General features: G+C 35.6%; 1 pseudogene; it reads left to right on the top strand.

The window, feature by feature from the left end:
* The first annotated feature begins 252 nt into the window (after window positions 1-252).
* Window positions 253-1770, top strand: LOC149166022 (amino acid transporter AVT6A-like; annotated as a pseudogene).
* The last annotated feature ends 8395 nt before the right edge of the window (window positions 1771-10165 follow it).

The following is a 10165-nucleotide window of genomic DNA, read 5'->3' as shown; positions in this document are numbered from 1 at the left end:
ACTGCTTGAATTGAAACTTCAACCCAATTTTTGCATTGTGAGCAGTTTAGCAAGCTGAAACACTAACAACTTATTTATGTTTAACAAATTTGAAGTGTTCTATGAAGCATACATGACTTGACATGCTTTATTAATGTCTCTTTTTTCTTATATTCCTTTCATTTTTGTTGAATGGTTAATTATCTGGTGCCACTTTTATATTACTTTGGGCATGATTCCTATCTTATACATGGCTTTGAATTAGAAATCTCTATGTCTGATGGAGGTGTTTTCTTGATTTGGGCAGGCGATGAGCTATCTGGAACATCATCAAATGGCATGCATCATGCTGTTTTACTTGAAGAATGCTTTGGATTTCATTGGTGGAATGGATGTGTTCCGATCCTAGTTCTCACCATAGTCCTTATTTTAGCTCCATTGGTGTTTTTCAAGAGAGTGGGTAAGTCTGCTTTGCTCATCCTGATAAGCATTTTTTAGCACTGATTTTCAGATATATAATATTTCATTTGGACCTTTTCAGGAATTTAAATGTCTAGAAACTGTTGTAATTATATGAGGGGATTCAACATATCTTGGGAGTGTCACATACTGATGGCATCTGCTTAACGATTTGTCTGACTTTTCATGTTGCCCTGTTAGAAATGGCATATGGCATATACATTCAAGGATTTGGATCATGGGTTATTCCTTAGGAGTTGTGATGTTCAAATCTTGATGCCTATATTGATGTGTTCATTTCCATGAATTTGCAGATTCTTTGAAATTCACTTATGCATTACCAATTGCACTTGCTGTTGTATTTGTTGTGATTACGGCTGGCATTGCGATTGTAAATTTGTTCAGTGGCACCATCAAAGCACCAAGATTGTTACCAGGTATTGTGGATTTTACTTCGTTCTTGAAGCTTTTCATTGTGGTACCAGTTATTGTGACTACTTATATCTGTCATTAAAATTGTATGGATTATTTTTCTCCATCTCTGGTCCTGTAGTGTAGTATCTTAGAGTTCATTAGTTGAATTTTCATTTAAAATTATGTTGTAATGAATTGTGATGTCTTTGTGCCATGCAGTTCATTCCATATACAATGAGCTTGAGGACCCTTCAGAAATGTAGCCCATTGTTCGCACATCATTGGCATTGTTCTCAATTGTATACATAAGTACAAGCTTTTTTGGCTTTCTTCTATTTGGAGACCAGACCATGGATGATGTCCTAGCCAATTTTGACACCAACTTGGGAGTTCCCTACAGTTTTGTGCTGAATCACATTGTTCGTGTGACCTATGTTATACATCTGATGCTTGTCTTTCCTCTCATTGTTTTTTCCCTGAGACTTAATCTTGATGGGCTTGTCTTTCCAGCAAAAAAGCATCTTGTTTTGGATAATAAGAGGTTCATTTTGATCACTATTGGGTTAATTGGAATCATTTTCCTTGGGGCGATATTCATACCAAGTATCTGGGATGCATTTCAATTCACAGGGGCCACAACAGCAGTTTGTATTGGGTTCATCTTCCCAGCTTCCATTGCTCTCAGGTAGAAAAAAAAGTTGTTTTTCATTTCTGGTTTTGTCTTTCAGCTTGCTTGTATGTAACTTCTAACCTCAATTATTTTTTATTTGTAGAGACACCCATGGAATCTCAACCAGGAAGGACATATTTATTGCATTGTTCATGATTTTTCTGGCAGTAGTTTCAAGTTCAATTGCTATAGCGAGTGACATTAATTCTTTGTTCAACAAAAAGGAGGAAGGCCCTCCACGATCTTGAGAATGATTTTTTATGAGGAGAAGGTGGTGCACATACATATAAAGATTATTTGGAATAGAACCAAGAAAATAACGTTGATTTGGGAATTTGCTTGTAGAATTGTGAAGAGTGGATAAACTTTTGTAAAGCCGTGTATCATCCTACCATGGTCACTCGGCCTTCTAGTTAAAGGTACTACTGTATTTGTAGTTGTAAACATTGAAAAGGAATATATTTGATCTCGCATCAATGATTGAGCGATTCAACTAATCATCCATGAATAGTTGAGAGCCTGTTAAGCAAAAGATTGAAGGCCTGGTTTCTGTCAATAATACTCAACCTCACATAAGTTTTAGGTGCACCAAAATGCATCCCACTGTGTGTGATGATTTCATTTCTCTTCAATAACTTCTCACAATCTTCATCCTCCTTTCCTTCACATTTTAGCCCTGCAAAAGCTACATTGATACAGACGGCTGTAGTAAGAGTAATTAGTCCATTTTGCCAGGTATTTTCATTTCAACGATTTAAAGTAGAGACATCAACTCAGTTCCACCATTCATTGATGTCTCTACCTCAACAAATAGATAGACCCATTTGAAATATACATACCTTACATGACATGCATAAGTACCAGTCAAACTCCAATCCATTGAGTACACACATGCACACAAAAACAAGCATACATATACAGACCCAGAGAAACAGAGTACAAGGTCTGCCAACATTCAAGTTACAAGTGAGAAAGAAGAGGTAGCACAACAAATTTCATATAATTGTAAAAGAATCAACATTACTTACCCAATCCGACTTCCTACATGACCTGTACTTTTAGATACCATGAACAACATAAGATCTTGATCTGTAGGAGTAGTGATAGAGGTGTAATGTGGCCAGTGATAAGCTAAATCGCAGAGAAAAGTGGATGTTGGGTTAAAGCAAGCTAGTAATGGAAGAGAATAACAAAACTAAAAAGTTGTGAGGTAAGAGACGAATGAATGTAAAAAAAATTAGAACTAATACAAAACTCACTGACCTGAAAGAAATTCAGTGAAATCTTAGTGGGAATGCCAAGATCCATGGATTAGATCCAATGAAGTCTTTTTATTGAAACAAGGGTTCCAAATAAATTCAAAATTGAAATAGGGAGACTAAGGAGAGAGTGCCAATCTAGATCTAGGTGGGAAGGTATACTCCAAATGAAGAAAATATGAACTTCATTTAAAAAAAACTAGTGACTGATCCAATTAGCTTAGAAATAAATAAAATTTAATGAAGAAACAAGTCTAAACAAACACTCTAATAAAAAAATGATGTATTTCTAATCCTCTCAACAAACGAACCTAGTTGACAAATGCAACAACCTGACAAGAAATTAAAGCAAAAACAAATGATAATTAGAGAATACAATAACATTAAGGGAAAATGACTTACTTTGTTGCAGTGGCCAAGTTTGGGTTTAAATATTTTTATCTCAAGTAAGTAACAGAGATTATTTCTCCAAGAAACATTATGGTTTCATTTACAACAAAACGAGGTTGGTGAAGAAATGTATTATTTACCAATAAACGAGAAACGTGTACAAAATAACATCATTGGTAACTTAACAACCAGGTCGGTGCAAATGAAATTATATTGAGATCCAGGTTTGATATCCAGCACTCATATCACCTCATTTTTGGTGAGTTTTGTTTTTCCACGAGTCAAAAGTTCCACTCTTTTTTATTGTTTATTTGAGAAGAGATAATCAGCCAAAAATCCAAAAATAAACTCCACAGGCGAAGTTCACTTCCAATAAACAGAACTCTGACTTCCGTCATAATTCAAACTAGATTTAAGGCCCAATTTACTCAGGAAAATAGGGCAGTTTGAATACTATTTATACTGAGCTCAACACACTTTTCCTTGACTTATAACTACCCACTGAACTATTTAAATATATAGAGGTGCCTTGTGTGTGGTAAGAAATATGAAGAAACATGACATTGGATTGTCTAGAAAAGATATATAAGGAAATCTAGGAAGAAACATGACATCGGATTTGTCTAAAGAAGATATGTTCGGCACTTATTTAAGACTGAAGAGGTGGCTTGTCTGTAGGGAAATCTGATTAGCTTCAAAGCATTGTGATCAGACTGGATCTTATTAGCATCCACAGTTTTAAAGTTTGAAAGTCTGAATTGGTTAATATGTAGACATGCATGGCTTAATTTCAGACAAGCATATGACGATTCACAAGATTTAGAGAGATAAAATTCTGAGATTTATGAAAAGCAAACCCATGAAATCATTTGCCAAAGATGTATCCACTAATCAAGAACATCATATTGGAAGGCTTGAAGACGATATTAGAATACAATTTAGCAAAAAAAACATGACATTGATTATATCCATAGAAGATCTGTCCAACAATTTGTGAAGGAACATGAGATTGGATTCGTTTGGAAAAGATGTGTCCAACAATTCAAGCCCTAGGGGAAAAACAAGATAACTAAGATGTTTCAAGAAGACAAAACGCCAGTAGAGAAAGATTTCATCAGACATAGGTTCGAGTCAAGTAGAAAGGAGAGTAGATGTGGTAAACGACATCAACGAATGTGCCCCCACACAATGTAAAAGCCGAAGAATCAACCAAGAGGCAAGAAACGATACCAAGGTAAGTGAACATATTAATTATGCTACTTTGCTATTTGAAGTTAGAATGTAGGCGCTATTTGAATAGAATTTATAGAGTTTTAATACCCTTTTATTTACACACTCTATAGTAGTCCTTTTCTTCTTAGCTATCTGAATTTTGTTATTTATATTTTTATAAGTTGAAGGTTGAGTTTAGGTTGGCCTAGTTTCATGTAAGGTTTAGCTTTATGTTGGATGGAAGAATAATCTATTCAATTGTGTGATGTTGTCATTAAAACTATCTAATGTTCGATCGACTCTGGATGTTCCATAGGAGAGTTTCAATCCTCAACCCTTCACCAAGAAATTTAAACCTAGAGCCTAATAAAGATTAAACCCTACAAACAAACAAAAATAATTTTCACATTTAAATATGTCCTGTGCTTTAAATTCACATAAACATGGTGAAGTTTTCCTTCTATCTGTATATTTTTCAACATCACTTGATAGTCATGTAATGCTAGGGAAAATAGAAAACCATTAATCAACATTAGAAAACCATTAATCAACATTTGTAAAAGTCAGCCTGCAATAAAAGAATAGGGTGGTTCCATGAAGATAATGAATGAGGGAACTAAACAATTGTCTAGACAAGTCAGTGCAGCTTGACAAAATGACTCTCCCTGCCCTTGAATGTGGCAGAAGATTGTATATTTTTCAACATCATTTGGGAATTTGCTTGTAGAATTGTGAACAGTGGATAAACTTTTGTAAAGCCGTGTATCATCCTGCCATGGTCGCTCGGCCTTCTAGTTAAAGATACTACTGTATTTGTAGTTGTAAACATTGAAAAGGAATATAGTTGATCTCGCATCAATGATGGAGCTATTCAACTAATCATCCATGAATAGTTGAGAGCCTGTCAAGCAGAAGATTGAAGGTCTGGTTTCTGTCAATAATACTCAACCTCACATAAGTTTGAGGTGCACCAAAATGCATCCCGCTGTGTGTGATGATTCCATTCCTCTTCAATAACTTCTCACAATCTTCATCCTCCTTTCGTTCACATTTTAGCCCTGCAAAAGTTGCATTGATATAGACGACTAGAGTAAGAGTAATTAGTCCATTTTGCCAAGTATTTTCATTTCAACCATTTAAAGTAGAGACATCAACTCAGTTCCACCATTCATTGATGTCTCTACTTCAACGAACAGATAGACCCATTTGAAATATACATACCTTACATGACATGCATAAGTACCAGTCAAACTCCAAGCCATTGAGTACACACATGCACACAAAAACAAGCATACACATACAGACCCTGAGAAACAGAGTACAAGGTCAGCCAACATTCAAGTTACAAGTGAAAAAAATAAGGTAGCACAACAAATTGCATATAATTGTAAAACCAACAATATACTAAATTACGAAGTCCGGGAAGAATGCTAGTAAAGAGTAGATTTGGAATTACAAGTAAATACATGTCTGTCTCAGTTAGTCTTATATGTGATAAACATAATAATTAGAGTCTGCAGTACTATTACTCCAATCATGCCACCCAAAAATACCTCTATACTCACTAGGAATGGGCATTGCCTGCGAGGTCGGCATCAATCCCATAGAATCACTATACAACCCAAACAATTCTACGTAGAGAGGAAGCAGTTTGGGGATGGGACTCTTCAAAACATGAACAAGAAGGCCTAAATCCTAGCAGCTCGACTAGAATACATTTCTCTTTGCCTCCTAAAGTCGTAAATGAAGGTTTCCCAGCACCCTGTAATGATACAATTCTCTCACATACACAAAATCTAGTATCAGAATGCAGTTTAGGATATCAAATGGAACATTTTGGCAGTACGGAACATTCCCCAAAAAACTCTAATTTACTTGAATGAAAACAAGAGCACAAAATTCAGTTTTCTCAAATGAGAACATACATAAATGGTCAACATTGGCTGGCAAGGTTAGTGAAAACATATGGAATGTCTACTAAGTGGTTCCAGTTAATGGGGCATTGATTTCAGTGTTCAATATATTTTTATTCTTTATCAAAGTATTTTTTTGCTCTATTTGCTTTCGTCAATTTATGCCTTATGGCGTTTCCTTTGCAACATCTGGTGCGAATACTAGTTATAAGATGTTTTGGACAATGAGAGCTACAACCACCTAGGCATTCACTAAGACTTAGTGAAACTTCGAAGATATAACACATACCCTATATATATTTTTTTAAGAGAAATTCAAATAATTATATAGAAGTGTGTATTAGGTTGGAAGCACTCCAACATCCAAATGAAAAACGTGGGGATATTCTTTCGAACCCCATTATGGAGGAATGTTACCAACTTCACTGTGCACATCTTATGCACCTTGAACATGAAAATCTAATTGGCCAGGCCGAGATGGGAGTTCAGGCCCAACCTACATCTAGTAAATAGTCTCTTAAAAGAATCATTTCTATTTTGTAATGTTTATGAACGAAGGATATTGGTCATAGCCGCTTAGTAAATTGTCCACAAACACTATGGAGTTCTCTCTTTTTTAAACACCTTAAATTTGTAGATGACGTTTTATTAATATTTATAGTAAATAAAAGAATAATTAACTTCCATTTAACAATCACCTAGCAACTATATAACTGTATATAAATATAACTCATCTTTTAACAAAAAAAAAAAAACAAACCATAGATTTATAATTTATTTGTATAAAACAAAGTTATAAATAAAATTTATAAATAAATACAACCAAATATATTTTACACACATAAATTTTATATACTTATCTCAGATAATATCCATTAATTATTAACACTTAAAATAGAATTATAAATTCCGTTAAAAACGAAAATTTCCCCGTGTTTTAAGTAATCCAGCAAAAAGTAAATCACGGTAGTCTATTTTAAGAGACCATTTGAGCCGATTGGATTGCCTCATCAATAATGTCTGCCGCACCGTATTGGTAAGAAAACTCCATATCCAAAAAGTTTCAGGGATGAAGTTGGCACCACAACAGCGTTCTCATTTTCACCCTCGCTTATGTGACGACAAATCAAGTTTCCTAACCTTATATATATCAATATAATTCCATAAAAATATAGCAAAAAAGAAATTGCAGAGTGAAATGTGGATAGCGTTTATGAATGAAGTGTCTGGCGGAGACACAGTGAAAAGAATGAACGGGTCAAATAGATTTGTCTAGCAAGTTTGGTTTATTGAAAGTTGCTGATAAGTTAGATATTAAATTGGTGTTGTTTGTGATGAAAATATATATATTTATTTTTTTCCCGTTTTGAAAAGTGTAATTTTCAAAATATATACTCACTCACCCTATATATAAACTTCACTTACATCGTCAATCGTCAATATTAACTAATCGTATTAATCACGAAACTAGTCATCCAACCTCAACACGTCATAATTACCTGTAACATCATCATCCGAAATTGTAATGTTTTCATTAGTGATTTAAATTAAAATATTTCAAATTTCGCTCTAAAATATTTAAAATATTTTAGAATATTTCGTTATTTTAAAATATTTTAAAATATTTCGTTATTTTAAAATATTTGAAATTAAATCATTTTAATATTTTAAAGTCTAAAATCATTTGTTAGCTAACTCGATATAATTTTTTTAGGTGAATTTGTCCATACAAATAATTTCATTGAAAAAAAAATTATACAATTATAAATATTTATGTTTAATAAATATTTAGCATTGAAATAATAAATTACTTCAGCATAAATATTTAAGGTTGGAAATAGTAAATTACTCGAATACCACATAAATACTTAGTGTTAGAAATAGTAAATTACTCCAGTATTAGAGTTAGAATATCTAAGTCTAATTTAACGTTAAAAAAATTTAGGCAATTACAAAAAATTTAGACAATTACAAAAATTCATGCTTAATAAAATTCATACTTAATACGCGTGTCTATATCGACCCCGCCAGCCCCATCGGACTATAAGCCGATATTTTTAATTTCTGCGCGACCGCGATTGAACCCAACCAAATATGCTTCGCGATTGAACCCCAACTAGGTATAACCAAATATTCGCGATTGAACCCTAACCGGGTTCGCGATTGAAGCCCAACCCGGGTTCAACCAAATATTCGCGATTGAACCCCAACTGGGTTCAACCAAATATACTTCGTCTGAGTTCATTCATCACCATGTCTTTGATCCCTCGGTTGGAAAGGTCTGCGAGTTGGATGCACATGGTCGATACGAGGAAGTACAGCCATAGTTGGATGCACAAGGTCGATGCGAGCAGGTTCAACCACAGGGTCTAGTGAGGTTCAACCCTAGGCAGGATGCGCTCAGGAGGGGAATCCCTGAGCAGAAAGTCCTTGCCAGCGAACCCGTGGCAAAAATCTGTGGGCTCTAAACTGAAAAACCGAGCCCGTAAAGCAGAAACCCTAAGGGTTTTCATCGCTCAAACCACCCGTCGACGGCGAAGAAAAACCTGATAAGCGACGGGTAAGTCGTCAGCAGTTCAGGGTAGGTCGCCAGCGGTGCATAAATCTGCAGAGTTGCACCGCTTGTTTCGTAGTTGGTCTCCAAGAAAAAAATAGCACACATGCAAAAAATAGACATGGGTGTGGTGGCTACAAACCAACATTTACCTGTTTGCATGGAGTCACACAGTCCGCGTCGCGACAGCCGAGTTTCTGTGGTGGTAGCAGTAGAAGACTATTTTCCTGTTTGTGTGCGGATGGAGCAGTGGAGGAATAGTGGTCGCAGGAAGCAAAAACATAGCGGAAGCGTTATGTGCGAGGTTGCTCCTGTCTGCGGGAGCGGGGCAAAAAACCCCATTGCTGTCATCGAAACCCCATTCCCCGAGTGGACGAAGCAGAGATGAATCGTTTGGCTGCATGCAAGGAAAACGCGCCCAGCGGTTGGAGGGTTTGCTCTGGTCAGCTGGGCAAAGGTTGTGAATGCCGGAAGGCGGTGGGGAGTTTGGGGGTTGTGGGTATGTGAACCACCGAAGGGCAGCAGGCACCGTTTGATGAGGGGCAGGATACATGGACGGTCAATGCGGAGGCAGGGGCAGGTGCAAAGATGGACATCGGCCACACATGCTTCGAGAAACTTCAGAGGGTGGAGCATGGTTTCACTTTCCATGGCAGTTTGAAAGATTGTGGAAGGAATATGAACCCGAGTTAGTAATTTGATTTGCCGACCATAGGAAGTTTAGACCTGCATGCCTGGTTTTTGAAATGATATTTGCCCATTGTGGGATCTTCCATTTATTAATAGTGCATGCTATCGACTATTGTTAATTTTATTGTTTTGCGTGTTTAACCACGATGGAATTTGTCGTGGCGTTCATTGACATAACGCAAGAATGATAGGTATAGCGTCCACGTAAGTTAGAAAACATCGAATTATTTCTCTCTTCAGAAAAGGGCGTCATGATAATCTGCAACGTGTCCCTTTTTTATTTGATTAAGGTAAACCACGTAGAAATTTATATAAAATGCAAATTCGGAATTATCACATTCACTAGGGTATAAGGTTATAGTTTGAAAAATTAAAATAATTTGAAATGTGGGGACATATATGACAAGGTTTCTCATAATAAGGAAAGAAATTTGAAAAAACGAGGCCATATATGACCAGCGCAAGGCCTTTGAAATTAAAGTAAATTACGAATAGGATATGTTTGATATTATAAATTAATTTGTTGGATTTTTTAATATCTAAATATATATATCTAATTCTCTTGTGTGTTAAATTATTGTAAACTTAAGTTCAGTTAAAGCGAGGTTTGATATCGACTTTTGTG

Source organism: Pinus tabuliformis, chromosome 5_1 (assembly GCF_031772625.1).
Source record: "Pinus tabuliformis cultivar Carrire ecotype Pingquan chromosome 5_1, CPIR1, whole genome shotgun sequence".
NCBI classification, from domain to species: domain Eukaryota; kingdom Viridiplantae; phylum Streptophyta; class Pinopsida; order Pinales; family Pinaceae; genus Pinus; species Pinus tabuliformis.
Note: the sequence above shows the minus strand (reverse complement) of the source record. Positions and strands in the feature narration are given on the sequence as shown.